Genomic DNA, 25,125 nt, shown 5'->3' on the forward strand with positions numbered 1-25,125 from the left:
ACAGAATCCTGTACCAAGATTGTAACCTGAGTCCCACGAGCCAGATCTGGCTTACGGATATGTTTGCTGTGGCTTACTGTATTTATTTAAAAAAAATCTAACTTACTTGCCAACAGTTAAAAATTGGGAGAGGTTTCACAGTTCTTAATCTTTGGCTTCGCTTTAAAAATCTGAAGCTCTGGATACCCTGCCCCTGTGTTCTCATGTAACCATGACAGGCTGGAGCTGTCCAGTGGCTGTCACTTTTGGACAGCCAGGATTGTGTCACAGTCCACCTGCTCCTCATCCTCACACATTCAGGCAACCACCGGGCCCCTGGGAGCATCTGAGGATTTGACTTCTCTCCCACTGCCTTTTACATCCATATTCCTCTCTAAAGCCATAAAGTTGTTAGGCAACAATCTGGTATCTGTACGTGATTCCTTTGTGGAGTAAAATGCCTGCAGTAACTCTCATCTCTGCTGAATTCTAGTCATTCCTGCCTGATGCAACTCCCAGTACGATGTCAATAACACACGAATAGTCTCCTGGATTCCTCGGGGGGCCCTCCTGATGCCTCCCTCTGCTCTAAGCCTGGAAAGACCCAGAAGCATCCCCCCGGCTCGGAGCATGTATCATCCCTTAGGTTCGTCTTTTTCCTCCCTTTGATCTCCCAAAAAGCTATCTTAGCCAAGAGACTCCTCACCTCTGCCTTCCTGGATTATTGCAGTAGCCTTCCACCTGACCCCCTAACATACCCCCACCCATTCAAAACCTTCATATTCATCTTCAGCAAATCCTTCTTTTCTTATTTTTTTATTTCCATAAGTTTTAGGGGGACAAGTGGTATCTGGTTACATGAGTAAGTTCTTCAGTGATGATTTGTGAGATTTGGGTGCATCCATCACCCAAGCAGTATACACTGAACCCGAATTGTAATCTTTTATCCTTCACTCCCTTCCCGCCCTTTTCCCCTGAGTCCCCAAACTCTATTGTGTTATTCTTATGCCTTTGCATCCTCATAGTTTAGTCCCCACTTATAAGTGAGAACATATGATGCTTGGTTTTCCATTCTTGAGTTACTTCACTTAGAATAATAGTCTCCAATCCCATCCAGGTTGCTGCAAATACCATTAATTCATTCCTTTTTATGGCTGAGTAGTATTCCATCATATACATATATATGTGCCACAGTTTCTTTAGCCACTCGTTGATTGATGGGTATACAGTTTGCTTCTACATTTTTGCAATTGTGAATTGTGCTGCTATAAATATGCATGTGCAAGTATCTTTTTTGTATAACGAATGACTTCTTTTCCTCTGGGTAAACACTCAGTAGTGAGGATTGCTGGATCAAATGGTAGTTCTACTTTTGGGTCTTTAAGGAATCTCCACACTGTTTTCCATAGTGGTTGTACTAGTTTACATTCCCCCCAGCAGTGTAGAAGTGTTCCCTGTTCACCGCATCCACACAAACATCTATTATTTTTTTATTTTTTGATTATGGCCCATTCTTGCAGGAGTAAGGTGGTATCACACTATGGTTTTGATTTGCAAGCAAATCCTTCTTTCATGACCAGAGTCAGCCTCATGGGTGTGAAGTTACATAAGACCCCTGCTTAGAAGGACCCCTCAGCTGGTTTATGCCTTGCTATTGCATTTTGAAATGTCTAATGATTTCTGAACAAAGGCCTGCATTTTTATTTTGCACTGGGGCTGGCAAGTAATATAGCTGGTCCTGTTCATGTTTCAATTCAAGAAGCTTTGATGACTTCTAACCCTAGTAGTATTTCCATCTTTTCTGAACAATGACAAAGAACGTGATAACATTTGTACACTGCAGTGGGCTGCTCTGGAAACCCAGAGCCTGGCCAGCCATGCCGGAGAAAACAGATGTGATGGCAAATTGTGACTCTTTAGCTTCAACCAAAAATGCTGAGTACACCTGTGAGGGAAGTTCCGGCCTGCAAGAGAGAGCCCGTGAGTTCACTATAGTTCTCATCAGCTTTATCTCAGGAAGCTTATCCTGCAGTCAGGCTGATCTCTGTGAGTTCACATATTAGTCACACTGTCATCTCCAGGCCCTCATTCATACAAATCCAGTTTCCAGGAGTAATCACTCCCCTTCTCAGTGTTACCCAAATCCTGCACACATTCTCAGAGCAGTTCAAGTCCACAAAGTGTGCCCTGTGTATTAATATCAGCCAACAGTGCTTCATTCACACATTGCATGACTATTGATGTCTTAATCTGTGGAGGTACTGAGCCAGTGTGGGGCATATGATTGTAAAAGCATGTGCAAGCCCCTGCCTGATGAAGTTAGGGATGCAAACAAGTAAAGGGGTCACTTCAGTGCAGTGTGACCAGAGATGTCGCAGAAGAAGTAAGGGGAGGATGCACGCATTTCCCAGGGCTGCTCTAACAAATTACCACCCACCGCGTGGTTTACAGCAACACAAATGTGTTCTCTCACCATCCTGGAGGAGACAAGTCTGAAATCAAGGTGTCAGCAGGGCCATGCCCCCTCTGAAGGCTCCAGGGAAGCATCCTTCCTTGCCAATCTCAGCTTCTGATGCTTCTTGGTTTGGGGCTTGCACAGCTCCAGTCTTTGTCTCCTTCTCCACGTGCCATTTCCCTCTTCTCTCTGTGTCTCTCCTCTGCATGCCTCTCATAAAGACACTCATCATTGTATTAAGGGCCCACCTGGATAATCCAGGATTATCTCCTGTCAAGATCCTTACTTCGTTATGTCTGCAAACAGCCCTTTTTAAACTAAGGTAACATTCCCAAGTTCTGGGAATCAGGTTGTAGATGTATCTTTGGTGGTGAGGGGTGGGGATCACCACTCAATTCACTTCAGAGGGTTTATGACAGGGCAGCTAACCCCACACTGGGGAGTTGGGGGAGGTCTCCTTGAATAAGTTAACATTTAAACTGAATAAGTCAGGCAAGGGGGGAAAGAAGGGTGTGGAGGAGTGAAAGTGTTTCTGGAAATAATATGTGCAAAGATCCCAATACAAAGTTAAGCATCCTGGATACCTGGAACTGAAAGAAGCCACGTGTGTCTGCAGAATACTTAGCAGTACAAGGAAGAAAGGGTAAAAGAAGCAGCTGGAGAAGTAATCAGGGCCAAATCTAGATGGGCCTTGTAACCACAAAGTCAATCTGGCCGATGTAATGGGGAGGCATTGAAGGATTTTCAGCAATGCAAGAACATTAGCAGATATAGGAAGATTGCTATGGCTGGAGAGTGAAGAACGGTTTGGAGCAGGCCAAGACTAGAAACAAGGAGACTGGTTAGGAAATGGTAACACTATCCAGGCAATGCATGACAAGTTAGGATGACGCTGAAGGGAAGGGAGAAAAGTCAATACATTCGAGAGGTTACTTGGGAGGTAAAATCAACAGGACTTAGTAACTGATGGGGTTTCAGTATGGAAGTTAAGGACGAGGCACAGTCTTCTGGCTTCTGGTGTGGACGGAGTTGCCATTGTTGAGGTAGGAACTGAGAAGGAAGTGCAGTTTAGGTGGGCACTATATGGGGTAAGTTTGAAGTGTCCGTAGGACAGCTGATTGGAGTCTCTTATTGGGCATTTGAATTTGGATTTCTGAAGCAGAGCAGTCTGGGGCTAGAAATACAGACTTGGGAACAATCAGCACGTGGATGACATGTTAAGTCATGGAATGAATGACCTTGCTTAGGAATAGATGGCATGAAAAAAGAACAGGGCCCAGGATAGAATGCCCAGGAGCACTGGTGCTTATGTGATGGACAGAGGACAAGGAACTGTGGTAAATGGCAAAAGACACAGAGGGCAACCACTTCCAATATTCGGGTATGTGTGACTTTTTACCATACAATTGGAAACTTACTGTCAATTATCCTATTCTATGTCCCTCATTTTATATTTCATTGGACAATTCAAGCACAATATTGTTCTATGTTATGTTGTCTTGATCACTATTTTGTATACCTGGGAACCAAAGCAAGGGTTGAGAACAGGGGCCCCATCCGTTAATAAGCACTGCACAATTGGCTAGGTATGAACTGTCCAGAGCCTGAGTTAGAAAACAGGAAAAGGAGACATTCCCAATATCCTCTGATCCTTCCCCAAAACCCCATCATCCAATGTCACCATCAATGAACATTCTGAAGAATTATCTTAAGTTATAGTTAAGTTTCTCTAAATTAAGTAGTATCTTTTTTGCTTAAGGTGTTTCCTTCCTCTTCCCCTGTGCTCCTTTTCAGCTAGTTTTTTGTTTATTTGTTTTTTGCTTTTAAGACAAAGTCTCCCTCTATCGCCCAGGCTGGAGTGCAGTGGCATGATCTTGGATCACTGCAACCTCCGCCTACCAGGTTCAAGTGATTCTCCCACTTCAGCCTCCCCAGTAGCTAGGATTACAGGCACCTGGCCCCATGCCCAGCTAATTTTTGTATTTTTAGTAGATACAGACATGGTTTCTCCATGTTGGCCAGGCTGGTCTTGAACTCCTGACCTCAAGTGATCTACCCGCCTCAGCCTCCCAAAGTGCTGGTATTACAGGTGTGAGCCACCGTGCCTGGCCTTTTCATCTAGTTAAAACCTACGTAACAACACCATCCAATAGAATTTTCTGCAATGATGGAAACATTCATTATCTGTGTTATGTAATATGGTAGCCACTTGCTGCAGGTGGCTTGTGAGCACTCGAATATGGCTAGTGCAACTGAGAAATGGAACTTTTAATTTTATTTACATTTAATTTATTTAAACTTAAATGCCAACATGGGGCTAGTGGCTACCATATCGGACAACATAGCTATATAACTTTCCATGAACTCAAAATTCACTTCATCAAGGAAAATTCCCTTAATCCCCCTTCCAAAATTAGGCCTCATCTGCCCACTCTATGCTGTCTAGAACCTTCTTCTTTCATAAAGTCAATGAGGATTATAATTTTGAATAAGTTTGTGTGTATTCACAAGTTTAATGTCCATTTCCCCTGGTAGAACAAGCTCTAGGAGGGTAGAGACGATGTCTCAGTTACTACAATGTGTGATACTTACTCAGTGCTCAATAAATATTTATTGAAATAATGAATGAGGCCAGATGTGGTGGCTCACGCCTGTAATCCCAGCACTTTGGGAGGCGAAGGCGGGCAGATTCCCTGAGCTGAGGAGTTCGAGACCAGCCTTGGCAACATGGCAAAACCCCATCTCAACTAAAAATACAGAAATTAGCCAGGTGTGGTGGCACATGCCTGTAGTCCCAGCTACTCGGGAGGTGGAGGCAAGAGAATCACTTGAACCCAGGAGTCAGAGGTTGCAGTGAGCTGAGATTGTGCCACTGCGCTCCAGTCTATGTGACAGAGTGAGACTCCATCTCAAAAAAAAAAAAAAAAAATGAATGAATGAATGATCAAATGATCGTTAAAATATTCTATAGGATTATATACCATATATATGCTTATTAAATAGTTGATCACAGAATGCAATCATATAATAAATAATCCTGGGAGGCTAACTGCTGTAATCAACAGAAATTGGGACTGACAGGGAAGGTAAGAATTTGACATGTTCAGTTTTGGGTATGTGAAATTTGAGATGCCAGATCAAGTGCATTAGGCCCTTTACCTTATTGTCAACTAAAATCGTAAAGGCTCTTCTAATTCATGAGAACATCCCACATATCCTCTCTCTTGCACTTTGTAGCTAAGAGAAAAACCATTCACCTTTCTCATTAACATTTCTCATTCTTCCTTGAATGTTACGTCATTGTTCAGCCTCTTGAAGTTGCTCTAAATCCTGAGTTTATCAGTGTACTTATCTCCACTCCCAGCTTTGCATTGTGTCAGTATTTATTTAACGTATTCCCAAAGCTGTTAATCCAGTTAATTGGTAGACATTGGCTATGTCAGAACCTGTAGCACAGTACCGAAGGAAGGCCTCCAGATAGAGGCCAAAATGCATGAATCAGCAGCACTCTTTGGATATGTCCTTTCACTCATTAAGTAAGCCCTGCCTGGAATGGAACTTGAGCCATGTCTGTTAATCTGGCCTCACGGAGCACCTGGGAGCTCACTAGCAAGCTCTTTAACTCTCTCCTGCTCCAGCTCCTTCTCAGCACTGTTGTTTCCTTCTTCTCCTAACAGAGAAGTGGAAATTGGAGGGCCCCGTGGGCCTGCCTGAATCCAACTGCCACACCCCGGGCAAGCAGAGGGCCAGGGCCCTTTGCCCAAGTTTCCTTACAAACCCATGAAGGACAATTTCAGAAAGCAGCACTCTAAAGGCACTCAGTGTCAGAGCCAAGGTAAACAGCCTGGGACACAGCTGCCGGTCCAGCCGGGGTTAGGCAATGTGGACAGCCAGCGTGGGAAGCCAAGAGAAGCCGAGGAAGGAAAGAGAAGGGAGGTTTGAAGGGGCAGTTGAGAGGGAGGCTTTGGCAGTTCTTGACTTCTGCTGCCATTGCAGTGGGCTTTGGAAGCCTTGAAAGGGACCGTAAAGATGAGAGCCGAGGAAGTGGCCACCAGAGGATGCATTTGATTGGGAATAGACAAAAGAGGCATCATCCTCACTTCAAAGCCATTTATCAAACACAGCAAGTGTGCTCTGCATAAGGCTAAAGACCACGGGCTCTAGCATACATCTCAGGGTCCCAGAGAGGACAGGCAGACACCTCCCTGCGAACCCTAAGGCCTTACTGGGCAGCTCCCGACCTGGACAGGAGAGGTGGCACCACCAGCATACCGCCTTCCCTTTTCTGCCTCCCTGAATTCCTTCTCAGCTTCTAGAAAGGGCAAACAGTCCTTCCATTACCAAAAGGCCCCCAACCACCACCCCTCCACTTCATAGAAAAACCATCACACGTTAACAGTTCTCACTGTTCTCTGCATGTTACATCACTGCTGACTTCTTTTAGTTTTTTCAAAAGCCCTAAAAACTGCTACCAGGAAATGAATAAGTCTATGTTGGATAATCCATAGCAATCTCATTTACTGTGAACAAGAGCCACAAACAGGACAGTGTGGTCATCTCTCAAGGGTGTTGGTGACCGGTCGGGTGATTCCCAGAAGAGATCAAAGCCAGGCAGAAAACATGGCAAATGTAGCAGCTAGTGTAGTCAGTGGGTTGTGATTTGGCTGGAGCTGAGGCAAGGGAACGTCTGAAGCGAATGAATAAAACCCTGCACAGCTCTGAGAATGCCCGTGGCCTGGCCTGTGCTGTTGTTACATTTATATCTAATTCATGGAGTTGGTAGCTGAGTGGTCGGGGCCCAGCCAGACTGCAGCAGCCTGTGCAGTTCCCCCAGGAGCCCGTTGGCCAGGTTTACCTTGCCTAGTTTCATCTCAAAGAAAAACATCGATTTAACAAATATCAAACCTTGGACCCCTGAGACATTGAAGCAATCAGGTTCTGTGGCCTGTAGGAAGCTTCTGCAATGCCAACCTGCTAAATGGTACCAAATGCCCAAACATTAGTCATAGGCACTATTATCAATGACCTACTGCATGCCAAGTGCTTGTATATAAACCGTTTCGCTTGATCCTATTCCAAAATCTCTCTCCTGTCATCCTCACAGGCAACCGCTCTCATTGAAGTCATGATTTCTGCCTTTATCTCTGACTGGATTTCCCTGACTCATCCACACATAGCCTGAATGAACTTGGAAATGTATAAATATGAGCAAGTCTTTCCCCTTCTTAAGACTTTATGCATTGCCAGTTTCCTTTGGGTCACGTCTGCTCTCCTGGGCTCAGCATTCGAGGCCCTCTGTTGCTGCCGCTGCCCTCCTCCTGTCCCTCGGCCTCTCTTCTTGTGCCTACCCTGAGTAGGTGCACCCCTGTGCCTTTCCAAGAGAACTTCCCCTGCTTGTGGCCACCGGAGAGTTCAGGTTCCTCCTTTGGGATCGCTGGCATCCTACTTTTCTCCCTGAGACCTTTCCTGACTTCACCCATTGCAGTGAGTCTCCCGTACCCACGGTGAGGCAAACTTGGCAGCTTGTCCTTCAACCAATTGCACTCACTACACCCCTCCTTAATCATTCATTTCTTTCATTCTCAAAGGAGCTGATATCCTCAAGGGAGCCAGAAGTGGTTCTTGGTCAAGGGAGGCTGGAAAAATTTTGTTCTTTTTATTATAAATCACAGATATGCATATAGTACACAAATACAGTATATCTGTAATATTAAAATTTCACAGGATAGAGAAGGGAAGATTATGAAAAAATGTCTACCAAGGCTCCTTAGAGGCCAATAATGAAAAAAAGATTGAGAAATACTGAACCGGTTTGTTTGTATGTCTTCCTCACCAACTGGACCGTGAGTCCTCTGTGAATCCCCAGAGCCAGTGGAGTGCCTGACACATGGAGTGCTTTTGAAGAAATGTTGGCTGTTGAAAGCTGAATGCGTGCATGCATGCATGAATGAATCCTCCCAATACTCCCGAGGGGTGGCATTGCTGCCCCATTGGGAAAGATAAGAGAACAGATGCTAAATGTCCCCCTCCAACACCATCAAAGTCCCAGAGTTAGTAAGTGCTGCAGTAGAAACTTTAAATTCAGAACTTCTAGACTCTAAACCCAACACTTTCACACCTTACTTTGGTGTAATTGATAGAATTTACACAAAAATAGGATAATACATTTACCAATTTGCCTTTAACCTTCAAGAATGCTCTGGTTGGAATATCCTAAGCCAATTTGCATATCCAAGAAGAACCTTAGGAAATCATGCCTATGGTCATATAGACTCCAGCAAAAATGCCTCAGCACCACAATGAGTTTTGGTGGGAATGGTGGCCTAATGAGGTGAAGCTGTAGCCACCCACCTAACTTGTAACTGAGCCTTACAGTTAATCCAACTAAATTAAATTTTATAAAACTTCAGGCTTGAGCCTCTTCTATGTACACAACTGAGCAGCAGAGGGCCACTTTGCCCTCAGGAGGTGGGGGTGGTAGAATAAGAAAAGAATATACGCAATTATAATGCAGGATTCAACAAGATCACAGTCATGAGACATGAAATTCTAAGCCAGGAGATGAGCCACAGTCGGGAGATAATGAGGACGGGAATGTTCTAATAAAGATACTCTCCCTGTTGAAAGCCAACAAAGTGACATCTATAAAATGGTTTTATGAGTAAATTTGTTGAAGCAGGAGGAGTTGAGTAGCTCAAACCAGTGTTTTATCCTTTCCAGGGTCATGACGAGGTTTAAAAACTGATTTATGAGTCTGTTTGTTTAATCAAACTTTCCTTATTTCCCACTCCTGAGCTTATGAGCAGAAGCGAAGCAGTGAGAAGAATCCCTGCTGAGCAGGAGTTCATCCTCCTAGGACACAGCCTTTTGCTTTTAAGCATAAACACTTCATATAAAGAAAAAGTGCACTAATCATAAGTGACCAATTCAATGCATTTTCACTAAAAGAACAAACCCTGTAACCACCACCCAGATGCAAAAATAAAATAGTACCATATCCACAAACTCTCCTGGTTATTCAATCTCTACCTCCCCTCACAGGTTACCTTAGACTTTTTGTGTTTCTTTTCTAACTTTAAAGAAATGGAACGATACACTAGATACTCTGACTCTAACCTCTTTTGCTCAGTAAATGTCTGTGAGATCCATCAAGGCTTACATGTAGCCATATTTTGTTCATTTTTGTTGCTGAAAGAAGTTCACTGTATGGACATACCACACTTATTTGTCCATTCTGCCGTTGAAATTTGGGTTGTTTCTGCTTTTTTATTATTATGCATAGTGCTGCTATGAATGTTCTTTCTCCGTGTCTTTTGATATGCATACGTACTCATGTATATCTAGGAGTGAAAGTGCTAGGTCATGTGGCACATATATGTTCAGCCCTAAAGCTGAAGATCCTGCTGCGTAGATTTGAAAAGTGGTTGTAACAACTATATACTAACACTGTATACTAACTGTGTGTAAGTGTTTAAGAGTTCCAAATACTACAAATCCTTGCCAACACTTGGTATTGAGTGTCTTTTTCTTTTTAGCCATTCTGGTGGGTGTGTTTTTGAAGTTCATGATTTTAATTGGCATTTTTCTGATGAGTAATGAAGTCAGAGGCAGCTTTTTATGCATTTATTGACCATTTAGAGTTCATCTTTTGTAAACTCTACAAGTCTTTTGTACATTTTTCTGTTGGGATATCTTTCTTTTTCTTATTAATTTGTAGGAGAGCTTTATATATTTGGATACAAGGTTTTGTTTTTTTTTCAGATATGTGATTCACAAATATCTTCTCCCAATCCATGGCCTTGTTTTCACTCTCTTAATGGTGTCTTCTGATAAACAAAGATTCTTATTTTTAATGCAGTCTAATTTATTTTATGTCTAATCAACTTTATGTTTAGTACATTTTATGTGCTACTTACAAAAGCTTTCTCTTTCCCACTATTGCGAAGATGTTCTTCTGCATCGTAACACTGAGTCCCATCCAAGAGCACAATTTATACTTTTATTAACTTAAACTTTTTTTTTTCTTTAGGAGGTATAATTGACAAATAAAAGTTGTACATATTCGAGGTGTACAATGTGATGTTTTGACATGTGTATACATTGTAAAATAATTGCCACAATCAAGCTAATTAACATATCCACTGCCTCACACAGTTACCTTTTTTGTGGGTGTGATGAAAATACTTAAGATCTGCTCAGGCCTTCTTCAATTTATCTCAGTAATGTTCTCTAGATTTTAGTATAAAGATCTTGCACATCTTTTGTTGGATGTACATGAAACTTCGAGCAAATACGTATCTTTCAAAATTGCAAGAGATATAAAAAGAAATTTTGAAATACGTGCCCTGACTTCGAAATGCTTTGGTCCAATAGTAGAACTCAGTTGCAGAAAAATAGAAGCCTGAATATTAATGAAGCCATCATTGTTTGATAGTAGGCAATGAGAAAAGAAAGAAGCAAGCAATTGAAATGAGCTGAAATTGTTGACAGGGATGCCTCACAGAGGATCTTGAAGATTTGAGATGAGCTTGAGGGAGGAATAGAAGTTAGACAGTGGAATGGAGGGAAGCATTCCAAGAGGGGAAACTGGAATGAGTAAAATTTTGAGATTAGAATGAACTCAGCATGTTAAGGGATTAAGAAGACACTGGTTGACTAAAATGTACACTCTGATTCATGAGTTGGGGGAGATAAGCTAACATCTTGTGCTTAGAGGCACATAAACAAAAGAAGGAAGAGTTTCAAGTCCAGCTTGCTGGTGAAGGTTGGTATTCTGGCCCCTGGAAGGTAACTCAGCAGGTATTTACGTATCCTTGCTTGACACTAACTGGCAATCATATGGCTGCTTTTAACAACTTCCAGATAGGAGCTGATAAGGACTCTTACACTCACACTTGAACGAGAGTACCTATCCAAGAAGGCCTCTAATCTGAAAATGAAATATGTCTTATAGACTGTATAATCCAGAGAGCCTTTCATAGTAAGCCAGCACTCAAGGACCAGCCAAAAGGCTTAGATTCAGCAGCTACCACCAAGTGCTTCTGAGAGGGCTACAGTTGTAAAACCAAGTGGTGATAACTACTCAATGTCCCATCAGCAACAACTGGACTTCCTAGAAGCAATGGAGCTGGAGGTTGGCCTTCAAATCTTAGATCACTTAATAGGTTTTTGTTACCCTATTTCCATCCCAACTGGGACATAGTCTTGCCAATAGCAAAAAAGAAATCAGCAGTCCTGGGGCAGGTCTGAAACACATGGAGGCAGGTCCTCAGGCCTCCTAGGAGCTACTGGAATGAGTAAGGAGTGGAATAGTCAGAACTGAGTTCAAATGATAAGATTCCTAATGGGACATGAGTATGCATTTTGCCAAGATTTAGTCTAATTTTGGAACTCAACTGGAAACTTCTGAACGTCATGTTCCATTTGGCTCTGGCAAAACACAGTTCTGCATTGCTTTGTGTTTATTTTATCCCTCAAGATCAGAGCATAATTTACTTGTAGCTAGAATTTTGTATTGAGTACAAACCTCCATTTAGAAAAACAAGCTGATATATATTTTTTCCTTGTGGGTCCCTAGGGGGGAAAAAGATGTACACAATGGAGAAAGGTTCCACTAGAAAAAAACATGCATACCCAATATAGAAATTTTACGCAAACAGAAGCACCCAGAGGAGAAATATTTTATAAAGCCTAAAGTATGATGAGTCCTCAAACTTGGCATAAAGTAGTAGAGATTAGATCCAGAAAATCCTCAGGACTCTCCTACATTTAGCCAGAACAACATCTTCTCTAGCACCTCCTCCTTGTGAAAATTTCTTACCATATTTAAACAAATACTTTGAGAAGATATATTATAACTTCCCTTGGAACTATGTCCTCCAACACTTACAATAAGGATGCTTCCATATAGGTACCATTCCCATTTTTATCTCATGTTTGGTTGACTCTCAAATGAACATCTTGGTCTTTATTGGTACAAAACCAAATTCTCCTATAGCTAAAGTACACTGGGGCCTACAATAAGACAAAACCTGAAAAGAACTGGGGATAAAATTGTATTTATCGGGACTCTTTCAGAACTCCAAATTAAAATAAGCAAAACAAAACAAAAAAAAGATGGTTTATTGACTCATGCAGCTAAACAGTCTTCTCTACCGCCTCCAGTTGGAAAGACCTCAGGGAATGACTCTGATTGGCCCAGCTGAACCATGTGCTAAAGTGTGGCCCAAACACTGTGGCTGGGCCCAGGTCACATGCCCACATGGCATGTGATCAGGAAAGTGGATGTATTTCCAGAAGAAAATGGGATTGTAGATGGCCACCTAGGGAAACTTGAAAGAAGCAAAAAGAAATGCTCTTACAAAGCCTTGAAGCTAACATGTTAGGATTTTAGAGAAAGCATTATTTCTTTGAAAAAGACAAGGTGTCAACAAAAGAGGATACCATCATCATCAGTGGTGCACTAGCACTGATTTTCCATGATATCTGTTCTAGAATGCCACAGCTACTTCCACTGTGGACATCTTAGGGGAACAAAAAAGACAGCATACCATAATGACTAAGGGCACAAACTCGGATTCTAGCAGACTCAAGTTCATATCCTAGCAGTGTCACTTGTTGGCTTTGGTATATGGGCAAGTTACTAACCCTGTGTAAGCATCAGTATTCTTACTTCATCATCACCATCATTATCATCATCATCATCAAGAGTGCCTAGGAAATTCAAGGCGAGACAGTTTTGTGATGAATGATAGTGATGATGTTCCATTCTACCATCTTTATGGAATAAGAAACATTTCATTATATATCCTCTCCACTGATATGCAACCCTATCCCTTGAGTTAGATATGTTTCAAACCTCCCTCTTCCACTTTCCATAATTTCTCTTCTTATCCACTGAGGCATAAAATACTAATATATCTAGGTAGGAAAAGGAAGATAATGGTACCCTTGATACTTGATGTAGCCTTTCCAAAAGCGATTTCACAGGCAATTGAGGTCCAGGAAATTGCAGTCTTAGGAGGTGTCTATGCTATGAGCAACAAAGGATAACTCCTCAGAGGGTTATTAAAACAGTTGACCAACTTCTGGAACCAATTGGCAAAGTAATGTATAACCCCACCAGACTATGTTGCAAAAGATGCAACTGCAAGGACATATAGGAAAAGTTGGAGTCTTCAAAAAATGTGCTTCTACCTCATTAACTCTATTATATCTTACTTTTCATGAAACTTTCCAGTGAAGGCTCCAGAAAGGGGAACGTCTCAACCAAGACTGATTCCTTCACTTCCACTGTAGCTGTCAGGAATCCTGTAGCCTGTAGATTTCAGATGTAGAATTTTTTCAATTAAGAAAAAGAGTTGGGGACAGGAAAATAGGTTACTCTTTGAGTTTGTCCTCCATGCTGTAATCAATGTCTATGATACCAATGACTCAGGGTTCAAAGTCTTATGTTTTAAAAGAAAAATTTTCCTATTTTTTTCCTTTTAATTGTGAAAGGCAGATAGAATAACATCTTGTATCTATATAGAACAGGTCCTTGGAAAGTGCTACAAATAATGCCATTCTCTCCGCCCCCCCAAGAATTCCTAATGGAAGCAACATATTTTCCTCACACCACTTTTATAGATTATATAGTCTGTCAGAAGTGTTGTAGAAGCCAGAATCTGGGTTTTCTTTGGATTCAAAATGTAGTGTTAGGTTTCCTTTCTATTAGAAAAACAACATTTCTAAGCAAAAATGGGCTTTCATGCATGGTGTTCAACGTAATTGCCATGAGAAGGAACTCAGTTAAGACGTCTTGCTTTTCAAAACTGTAAAATCAACATTTTCCCATTTTCTTAAGCACTCTTTACACCCATAACTGTAATGGTGGTTTAGTATTCTGTCCATATCAAAGTTATGTGCTCACAGTAAGCATTGCTCTGTGAAACTCATGTGTATCTTCAGTCACAATCCATTTCTTCCTGTGTGTTGCAGTCTTTAATGCATGGAAGCCACATATTGAGGCCAACATTATCTTATCTTCAGATGAGAAATAAGCTAAGGCTCAGAGAAGCTAATGAAGTCAGTGATTTATATAGAGTTACACAGGTAATTAGTGGCATTTAAGTGACAAGAAGGTTCTAGTTTCTAGGTTTTTTTTTTTGTCTTTGTTTATGGCATTATTACAGTGCTGGACTTCTCAGAGTAAAATAGCTGCTGTAACAAATGAGGCCCTTGATGCTTAATTGCTTAACACAATAAATGTTTATTTATCACGGATGTGACAATACAATGTGGGTTTTCAGCAGGTGATGGCTCTCCTCCATACAGTGTCTCAGGGACCCAAGTCCTTCCAGTTTGTGGCATCACCATCTGAGGGTAGTGGTTCCCAGCCAGGGGTGACTTTGCCCCCTGGGGCACATTTGGCAATGTCTGGAGGTATTTTGATTGTCGCTGCTTAGCGAGATTCTCTTGGCATCTAATGGGTAGGGAGCAGGGATGCTGCTAAACATCCTATATACACAGGATGGCCCCTACGACAAAGTATTTTTTTGGTCCAAAATGTCATTGGTGCTAAGGTTGAGAAACGCTGCCCAAGGGATGTGTCATCTTCTGTACGTAGCCAGCTAAACTATAAGAGAGGGAATTGATAAGACTGAGCCACTTTGTAAATGTCTTGACCTGGATCAATATAGTCATGAAACTCCTGCCCAAATGCAAGAGGGGTTGAGAAATTAGTCTGAGGGGGCAGCTGTTTCCAGCAACAACTCTTCTTTAGGGAGCAAGAACTTCTGGTGAACATCTAGTCAGTCATCCTGTCATGGTGGCACTGGTAAAATTTGAACCATATATTTGCCTGCTTGCTCACGACATTGCTGAAGCATCAATGGGGCTAATAAAACTGAGAAGAAATAAACACAGCCCTAACCTCCTCCTTAGGCTCCAGATTCTTCTGTCCAGTGTCCTATTAAATACACCGTTAAGTGTCAAAAACAACACAGCCAAATAGAACTTTTTATCTTCCCACCAAAATTCTATTCCTCTCATCTTTCCTCTCTCAGCAAATGACAACATTAGTCTAATCTATTCCCTACTTTCCTACACCCTCATTCAGTTGTTTAGCAAGACTTCCTAGCTCTACCTGCAACATATGTCCCTGCAAGTATGACCATAGACCACCATCTCTGGCCTGAACTATTGCCATAACCTTCTAATTGGCCTCACTGCTACCTCTCTTATCCTACTTGTCTATTCATCCACAGGAACCAGGGAAGTCTTTATAACTGTAAAGAAGATTATTTCTTCATAGTTGGTGCCAGCCCACTGTCTTGGGTGGCTTGGCACATGCCTGAATAAGATTATGTGAGACCCATTCACTTCATCCATTCTTTCTTTAGGGATGGCAGACTCCCTCCATCATGCTTATAAGTCCCTAGACCTGCTTCTGGCACTGTTTTGGTGGTCTTTACATTCACCATGGTCACTTTCTGCGTACCTTTCTGGGTATGTGGAACGCATTGTGAAAGCAGAGAGTTAATTTGGCTAAACAGATAGGCTAATTTGTACAAATCTATCATCCTCACTATAATCTATGAAGCCCATCTCCTTCCAGCCTCTTTTACTTCACGGCAGACACACTGGCATGCTCTCTGTCCCTCTGCCGTGCCAGCTCCTCTTGGTCTCTGGCCTCCATGTCTGGTGTTGCTTTTCCTTTTGGAAAGGGACACTCCTGCCCAGATGCCCACACAGCTGCCTCCTTCTCACCACTCCAGCCCCAAGTGGCAGCTCCGTGAAAGGGAGGACACTCCTGAAGATGCGCCTCCACAAACCCCCATCCCAGCCCTGTTTCATTGTCTCCATGGCATTTAACACCCTCTGGAACTGGAGTGCATTATTTGTTTGTTAATGCACTATTTCTTCCCTGACTAATGGAAGCTCCATGAGGGCAGGGCTTTGCTGGTCCTGTCCCCTGCTGTATCTCTGGCTCCAAAGGAGTGCCTGGCATGTAGTCGCTAACAATACACAGTCAATACACAGTTGTTGAATCAATGAATGAACAAGAGAAGATCAGTGCCCTAGCGGACAAGGATATGGAGAATATGAGGTTTTGCCCTAGCTCTGCAACAGATCTCCTGAAGTTCACAAATCAGTCACACAGAACACACTCCATTCCTGCCCCCTACCAACGTGTTTTCTCATTCAGAAAAAGAGCTAACCATAGAAACGTCCTAGGAACACATAGACGAATCCTCAGATTATGCAATGAATTCTCCCTAGAGCCAGCAGATGGCTGTCACTGGTGGGTCACTTCAGAAACCTTTTGTGTTTTACGTGCCCACAAGTGACCTGTGACATGCTCTCCTAGGACCTGTGCATGGAATTGCCATTGCTTGGGGGAGAACTGATGGCTTCATTTGGAAGAAAAGTTGTTTTGATCCTTCCTGCCCCACTCCCTACCTAACCTCTCATTCTCTTTTTCTCTATCATATTCGGGCTGCCCTCTCATCTTCACTATCAGCCAAGATAATCTGTACTTCTGAAAACTGTCATAATCTGAAAAACAGGTCTCCCTGGAGGGCTTTGTGGCTGGCCAACCGGCTTCGTCCCTGGGGCCCCACTGGGGTGGAGATGCCGTCGGCACACATGCATGGCCGGCAGCAGCCTTGCCTTTGATGTGTCCATCCATCCATCTGCATTGTCTTTTACAGATTAATTTCTCCATTCCTTCAATTAACAATTATTGATTGAGAGCCAAACTAGGTTTGCAAATGGATACAAGCAGAGGAAAATTCACCTTGAAGTTAATGAAGTCTAAGCTCCAGAGCCCATGGTCACATGAGTTTTACGAACTTTGCAAAAGTTCGTAATATTTTAACTGTAATCAGCTAAGGCTGAAATATTTTAACTGTAATCAGCTAAGGCTATCTCTTCCACTGTGACGTCCTCTCCACACACTGGCAAGTCCCTTGCGTAGGGTTGCTTTGGAGTCGCCACTACAGCATTTTTGGAATTCTGCTGAGGCCAAGTTGAGATGGAGATATGTTTAGTTTGGGCTTAGAGGATAAACAGTGTTTACATGGTTCACAGTCACCTCTGTATATAGTTAAGTCATTGCTAACATGGTGGTGTAGGAATTGCTTCTAAAAATACTCCTATAACTCGTGTCAACTTAACCAGCATCACAATTTGGAGGCACATGGACAGAAGTCATATCATGATATAAATGTGTTGCTTTGCAGAATCTGGCCCTGAAAATATGTGGGAAATGGAGGATCAAGGTTCAAGATTTTGGAGGCAGGTACTGGTCTGTGGGAATTTCTCCAGTCATCAAAATTACAAGCAGAGATTTGAATTTTCAGGAACATGTATTCAAAAGGATAATTCTCTCTGTCTCTTCAGGGCACAAAAATATAGTGGCACTAGCGATAGCAGATTGGCCTTATGTCAGTCACATGTTTATGTATTGAATTTAAAATGTAAAAGAATTTCTTTGGATCAGCCATGTTAGATGGGCTGATCAGAGAAGACTGCATTATCTTTCTATCATTTCTTCTTTAAAATTGTCGTCCTATGAAGAGGCCATTAAAGAGTGTGTAGCCAAAACGGTGTGAAGAGAACAATGGAAGCATGTCATACAGAGGTATGTCAGGAAGTTAATAAAAACAGTATGCTATGTTTCCGGATTTTTGTGATGTTTGTGGTATTTGTCAGCATTTTAAAATTTGTAATTTATTTTGGTTTCTTTCCTTATTCTGAATAAATATTTACTTTTCTTAACCGAGGTCCCCACAGTTGATCAGCCGCATGCCCCAGGAGACCGGGCTGGCTCCTGAATATAGATACAAATGATGTGCTTCTGGTCATTAAAGAGCTTGCAATAAACATTCAACAAGTCCCACATGGAAAAAGCATAGAAAAAAGCAAGAAAAGATTAGAGCGCATTTGACTTCCTATCTTCCAATCCCCCATTCCCCTCATCCCTCCTAAAAAATTCTCCAACAAATTGGACTTTTTGTTTGTTTGTTTGTTTGTTTGAGACAGAGTCTCGCTCTGCAGCCCAGGCTGGAGTGCAGTGACAAGATCTTGGCTCACTGCAAGCTCTGCCTCCCTGGTTCACGCCATTCTCCTGCCTCAGCCTCCCGAGTAGCTGGAACTACAGGCGCCCATCACCACGCCCGGCTAATTTTTTATATTTTTAGTAGAGACGAGGTTTCACTGTGTTAGCCAGGATGGTCTCGATCTCTGGATCTCATGAACCGCTCGCCTTGGCCTCCCACAAATTGGACTTCTAACATTTATCCTCAAGAGGAAAATGAATGGGCTAAATTATAATGCCGAAGTATAGGTCAAATTTGGCAACTCTCCTCTTCCCTCTTAGCCATGACGATAATGAAAAAAGCCAGCAAGTGTGACCAGGCTGAGAGACGCTTGACCAAGGTGTCTTCTCAGGGCGCATGCTGACAGGTCGTAAGGGGGCTCCCAGCTGATCTCCCCGGGTCAGTCACTCTGAAGGCTGACAACAAGTTGGAAGCTGGAAGACACTGAATGCAGTTGCGGCATGGCGCACGTGGATCTCTCTAGAAACCGAGTGTCCAGGATCTTTCTTCCTTCCCTGCTCAGACCACAGTAATTTTTCTCCTGGTTTCCAATCACTCTGTGAGCCTTCAACTTGGGAAACTCGAACTGCACATTGAGGGCCACGCTGCCTACCCCACCCTTTAAGCTGCCACCGAGTTGTTTGCATACCATCGAATGTAGCCAGCTCGCCAACTGACCGCCGACTGTGGCTACCACCCTGGGAAACAAAATGAAGCATGTCATAGTTTTCCGATGAAAGACAATCAAAGATGCAAAAGGATCACAATTGCAACAGTGTGAGAAGCAGCCAGCAAATAACCATTCACTATGGAGTGGGTGACCTTTTCATTGAAAGCAACAGCTATGACTAAACAGCCTCTTACAAAGAGGGTGTTGCAACTGAAATTCTCTAGGCCTGACTCATGGCTTTTCAACCTTGGTCCAGGCTCCTCTCCACCTGGTGGGAGAGCGGGTTGTCTCTCACAACAAACTCTGGGAAAGCCCCGCCCCAGGCCTGCCTCAGAACACAGGAACATGCTGCCAGTGTTTTCCTTTATCATTTAAAGTTTGTTTGTGTGCTGGGCAAGGAGACGCTTGCAAGCAGGTTCTTGAACTGGGTGTAATGAAAGCTGTAGGGATCGCATGGCGCCCTAGACCCACTGCCAAGGCCAAGGGGAGGGACAAAGGCCTAATGGAAGAAAGTGGCTGCAGCTGCTCTCCAAAGCTGTCATTACTTTCTTGCTGGAAACTTTGAAAGATTATTTGTTTCCTGTTTCAAACTTCTGGAGATGTACCATCCCAGTACCATGATTAAGCGCAATAGTGTCACAGGGAGGTGGGCTGGCCTCTGCGTTTTTCATGTGGGCTTTTCCATCTTTAATACTATATTGCTTTATAAATGTCTTTTTGTCTGTAGATATCTTCTGATTCCTGCCCCCGCCACTCCCCACTCCTGGCTTCTGATGTGAAATGAGAGACTTAAAGTTGATCAAGTTCATGCCGATGTTTAATTCAGACTCAATGTTTCTCTGAAGTCTAAAATCCTTTGAATCCGATGGGAGAGAAGAAGGAAGTGAAACTGGATAGTGTAAATAATTTGTAGTTAGAGCTGAGATTTATGAGGGGAATTGCCGCACAGAGCTTGGTGTTGAATGTCTCTTCGGGCCCTGGGAGCCAAATTCTCCACTTGACTGCACGTAGGTCTCCCACCCTTCTGCTGGCACCAGGAGGTGGAGGGGTCTCTACCCTTCCAGGGTGTGGGAACATGTATGAGGGCCCCAAGTGCCTGGACCCTGGAGAGCTAGAGGAGGATGGGGGTGTTGCTGTATAAAGTAATTGGCATGTGGCTCTTCACGATGAAAAAAAGAGATTTTGTGGCAGGAAGAAAGCAAAAGAGGAGGGAGGAGATTCTGAGAAACACACCAGGATGACTAGGCCTGGAGGAGTCCACGGTGGGCCTCAGACCCTCACTTCTTGTCTGGCACCTCCCATTGCCAAAAATGCAGACTTCAGAGTAGGACCATTTTTGGAGCCATGTATAAGAAACAGATTTCTATATAGGTCAGGCCTTGCTAAAATTCATTTTGAGAAGTTCAGAGATGGAATGGAGCAAGACAAAACTGAAATTCTAGCATCCTTTTCCTCATACAATTCACCCCTTGTTTTATGAAGATGTGGGACAAACTGAATGAATGTAACTTGCTTAAAAGAGCACCTGACACACATGGATGCTATGGAAGCACCATTCGATTCCATGCTTTAACTATAAATGATTATTGTTATTATTACTATTATTGTATCTTGACTCTGCTTTCAAAGAGCTGATTTGAACATAACAAGTAGGTAAGGAAATTGCAACCCATCTTCTTGCTTTTCACAGTTATTGCACATAAGTAGCCAAAACAAAAAGCTAAATGAGACTGTGTTGCTGAGATTAGACCTTTCAGGGAAGTAGGAGGCCCACTGAAAACAAGGACAAACCTTGTCGGGTGCTTGCGGGTGAGAGTTGCTGTTTGCCTAGACTCCCTGCCACAGACACTGTAGGGGTCTGAACCCCAGATCTGAACTCTGCACCCATGAATTACCTAGCTGTAGAAATTACTGAGGACCTCTGAGCCACCATTTCCCCTTTTACAAATGGATATGATTAAACCACCACCTCCCAGGAAAGAGGAGAAGACTGAGTGACCATGTGATGATCAGCTGACTCCCACCTCTCACAGGATTGTATGGGGTTCTAGCAACCCGAGTTTATAAAGGAACAAAAAAGAATAGGAAAGGCAAAATACACACCAAGGAATGACATACAACCAATTCACTCACAGTTAACTTCAGCATAAATGTATACACATAATCAGTTACAATTAATATCCACATCGAACTAGGGAGTACATGATTCTGGTGTTCTTTCCAATTCCTTCTCAGTGAGGGATCTCAGGAGAGCTTGGTCTATGTGTGCCTAATCCTACAGGAACACCTCTGCCCTGGCCCTTTTAAAACCCTCTTTCTTCTACATTCATCACGTGGTTCTCTGTGGCCTCTGGTCCTCCCTATATCCCCCACTAGTATCTGGCTCATGATGGGCCACTTGGGACCATCTAGGACCAGTTTTCTATTGCAGCCAATTCTTAATGCTTGAAGTTCAGAGTTTAAGAATCATCACCATTTTCTCTCACCATTGCTGGCCCCAAATCCATTTTCTGTCAGTAAAATGAGAATAGTCTCATAGGGTTGTTAAAAAATAATATTTAATCCAGTTAGCACAATGCCTGCCACCTATATAGTAAGCATTTTTTATGTCAGCGATCATCATCCTCCTCTTCCTTATTCAGCTACTTGTTAAGGTGGTTCCCAAAGATGCCCTTCAAAACAACCTCCAGCAATTTCTCTTCACATTAAGAGAAGATGGTTTTATGAATCACCCTGAATTTGGCAGGAAAAAGACAACTTTCAAGTGGAGAGTTACAAACAAAGCAAAAAATCAATTCCCTGATGATGCAAAAGTCATCTACTTTTTGTCTACTTTTTCAGTCCCACTTTAAACCCATCCAAGTGTAGTTTTGTTGTTTGATTACTTAATGCCACACAAGCAGGTGCTTCTGAGGAGTTAATTTACCTTCAAAGGGCCAGCCTAGCATCTTTATCCTAAATTTGTAAGGGAACCAACATAATCTCATTTTAACACATTAACATTCTGCTCATCAGAGCTACTTAAATGCTAAGTTTAGGGAGCACATGGTGGCCCAGATTCAGTTCACACTTTGAAGTAGAAACCAGAAGAAAACGACAGGTTTTCTATGGATGTGGCATCCTCAGAGTTGGTTTGTAAACCAGCTACTGCTGGGATCATGATGTTTGGGATCACACCCCAGACCAGAGCACGGCAACATTAAGAAGGGGGCAGCATATTCAGTTGTGCTGTAACTGACTTGACATGAGGTGGTGGGGATGACTCCTGCAAAGGAGAACTGAACACTGTGCATGAATTAAGACCCTGTAATTAGCAGACAAGAGTACTTCATCCACCAGGAAGAAAAGTATTAAGCACAGGGATGATTTCTCAGATTCTATCTGTTTGGTCAGCATCTCCCCTGAGATTTTGCTGTTCGCTTTGTTTTGATTCTGTGATCACTGAGCAAGCTTCTGACTGTTACTTCAGTCACCCCAGGCACCTTAATACTCAAAAGGGGTATCTTGGGTCATAGAAATAAATATCTCAGTTACTGGGACGGTAGTGCCTCTCATTTTATAGGAATAAATTTGTTTTGTTGCATATACATCAATTTTCTGTGAGTTTAGCATGATTCAGTCCCTCATGGTCTAGTAAGCTCCAAGTTCACTTCAACAATAGAGGGTTTCTATTAGAAAGTTGAGAACCAAACTTTAAATCAGCATTTCATTTAACTCTATTGTGCCTCGGTTTCCTTACCTATAAAAGCATAGAAAAACAACAGCACCCACTTTAAATGGTTGTTGTGAGGATTCACGATTTAATAGATACACATTATTCATGTGTATGTATGTATATGAAATGATTTAACATATGGAAAGTACTTTGGATGGCGCCTGTTTTTCATAGTGACCCACGGGTGCTACCCACTTACAAAGAATGTCCTGCTAAAAGCAGCCAGCTGTCATCTCTCCTTCCTAAACTTTCTTGCACAACCCTCAAAGAACTTACCTCTTTTAGCCACTCCACTGTGAAAACTAGAGGCTTCAAATAAAAGCTATGCTGAGAATGGCTTTGGCTTCATAAGCACATGACTTGTATGATTGTATAGGGCCTGAGTTTGGTTTGATGCTCACCTGTTGCCATTTAGAAATTATTAATAATTTTTCAACAGAGGCCTGACATTTTTATTTTGCACTGCACCCTACATATTACGCAGCCAATCCTAGCTACACAGGACCAAAAGACTAGCCTAGTGACCTTGGATAAACTACAGTACCCATACTTCCTTCTGGGTGACTCTGTCCTAGTTCCACGGTATGAGGACAATGATGAGAAAGGTGGATTGATATAGCCATAGACGTAGCCTTGCCAATGAGCAGAGTGGCAGCTTCTTGGATACACAGCAACATTTCCAAGCTACAGGCAGTAAGTTTTCTTTCAGGGGTCTCAGTAGACTCAGGGAAAACTAAAAGAAACTCTGAAAGTGCTTCCCATCCCTCCTCCTCCGCACTGCAATAACAAACTCACTTGCTAATTCATTGTAAAATGATCTGAATTACTCAGAGATGTGGAGAAATCAGCTTGGCTTTCAGCACAGGGAGTGACACCAGAACATCAGCCATTGCAGGGAAACAGAGCACAAGGTCACTCTGGCTGAGGTCTCACAATGGAGACTACTGCAGGGGAATGGGGAGGGTGCAGTGGCTTCAGAAAAGCAGCTGGTACCAGCAACCCTTACAGGTGACAGCCACGGAAGCAAGAGCTTTGGCTCTGGAAAATCTTTCACCAGTGAATGAGGAGGCTGTCCCGTCTAAGTGTCCCTCTGAGACACTCACAAGGAACTGTCTGTTTGGGTGGGAGGAACTGTGGTTGGAGTTCCACTAAGTTCAGTACTGGGAGTTAGAGGTAGAGTGTGTGGAACACTGCTGTAAAGTGTTCCTCCTTTGAGTTTCCAAGATGGAGTGGCCCACGGAGGAACGGACTTTACCAATGTTCAGTCCCATGGTTCTCATATGTGTGAATGTCTGTGTTTATACAGTGGGTCTGACTTTGACACTGGCAGCCATAACATCACTTCTCCATTCCCAAGTGAGTTCCTGTCATCTTCTGATTCTCCTCTCTGTGGCCCTAAAGTCACCATGTAATTTCCCAATGGTTACTCGCCGCCAGGATGTGTGGATGAAACTTTGGAAGACTGCTGCAAAGCCGCTTGTCGAGAAACCCATCTATGTGTCCTGGCTCTCAAAATTTCAGTTCCTTTGAACATGCTGGTTCACTTTGTTCTGATTTTAGAATCTGGAAATGCAGAGCAAGACATTTCTAAGCTGGGAATTTGCCATCCTGTTGCAGGAGCACAGCAGCAGCCCCAGAGAAATATTTTTCAAGGCTGCAGAGAAAACAAGGGCTGGAAAAATGTTTGTTTATTGCCAGCTCTCCCCACAGCCGCTTATATAACAGCCTGTGCTGAGACAGGCTGTCCTGCCCAGGCTCAGAATCAAGAGTCACACTCCTTGGGATGATGACAGAGACAATGTGGGAACTACAGGGCTATGGCCTATGACGTCCAGGAAGGAAAACCAAGTGGTGTGTGGTGATTAGTCATTTCACAATGAGGGGATGGCTTCCTGGGGTGTTTTCAAGCTTTTGGGTGGCGGCACAGTCTGCAAGAGGGGGAAAGGCTCTGAGAACAAGATACGACTAAAGAATAGTTTCTCATTTACCATTTTTAAAAATAAAACAATGCACACCCAACCACGTGTGAGCTGAAGGGTAGAGTCAAATGTTTAGGTATTTTCTGACCTTTCAGATCCATTCAGACTTTCTAAAAGCCACAGACATAAACACCATATCCAAATCTGGAAGCATTTAAAAAGTTTGGACAAAATAGTATACATTTTGTTCAACACTTTATTGCAAAGGAAAAAAAAGGAAAGAAGTATACAAAGTTTTTCTTCAC

At 42.8% G+C, this 25,125-nt stretch overlaps 1 long non-coding RNA gene across 1 annotated transcript in view; it reads left to right on the plus strand.

The window, feature by feature from the left end:
• The window catches only part of LOC103784280 (uncharacterized), a 197,688-nt gene that overhangs the window by 170,001 nt on the left and 2,562 nt on the right, over positions 1-25,125 (plus strand). The gene's annotated exons all lie outside the window — the stretch shown is intronic.

The sequence above is a fragment of the Pan paniscus genome, chromosome 14 (assembly GCF_029289425.2).
Source record: "Pan paniscus chromosome 14, NHGRI_mPanPan1-v2.0_pri, whole genome shotgun sequence".
NCBI classification, from domain to species: Eukaryota; Metazoa; Chordata; class Mammalia; order Primates; family Hominidae; genus Pan; species Pan paniscus.